We start from the raw sequence: 706 nt of genomic DNA, 5'->3' as shown, positions 1-706 counted from the left end.
ACCTGGAGGGGTGATTCTGAGTGCTCTCACATCCACGCTGGGTACCCAGAGGACCACTGTGATGGCCCAACCCTGGCCACAGGCAGCCAGGACGGGGGTGTGGCCCACAGCCCCCCAGGCCCCAGGCCGGGGGATGGGCGAGGGGCTGCAATAGCGGGGGTCCGGGGCCAGCCCTGCACTCCTCCCTGTGAGGCAGCTTCTGGGGCGAACTTCGTGACTGGCTCTCAGCTCCCCGCCCCTTGTCCCCCGTCTCACCTCTCACCTGGACAGCCCCCGCATCTCCCATACTCAGGTGAGCCGCCCTCCCCTCCTCTTGCTCTCGCTGCCCTGGGATCCCCACCCCACACTCTATCTCTTCCGCCCCAAGACTCCCTCAGGTCTGCCCCCGCTGACCTTGGCCCTCGGGCCCCGCTCCTGGCTGCCCCCCAGCTCCCCATGAGGCCACTCCGTGTGTGTCCGACTCCCGTCCCCCCAGAACTGGCTCGGGGCGGCACTCAGTAGGCATGCAGTGCAGGGATGAGTGACGAGGGACGGATGGGAGGTCAGCGCTGGACCAGTCAGCTCAGCTGCCACAGCCGGAGACCACAGACGGGCGACGTAAGCCACAGACGCTGGTTCTCACGGGCCTGGAGGCCGGGAGTCTGAGACGGAGGCAGCAGCTGACTTGATTCCTGGCGAGGGCCCTCTTCCTGGCTTGCAGACGGCA

At 67.7% G+C, this 706-nt stretch overlaps 1 pseudogene; it reads right to left on the bottom strand.

Moving 5' to 3' along the window:
- Window positions 1-279, bottom strand: part of LOC103609127 — a 20213-nt pseudogene extending 19934 nt beyond the window's left edge.
- Between the last annotated feature and the right edge of the window lie 427 nt (window positions 280-706).

Source organism: Galeopterus variegatus, unplaced genomic scaffold (genome assembly GCF_000696425.1).
Source record: "Galeopterus variegatus unplaced genomic scaffold, G_variegatus-3.0.2 Scaffold9226, whole genome shotgun sequence".
NCBI lineage: Eukaryota > Metazoa > Chordata > Mammalia > Dermoptera > Cynocephalidae > Galeopterus > Galeopterus variegatus.
Note: the sequence above shows the minus strand (reverse complement) of the source record. Positions and strands in the feature narration are given on the sequence as shown.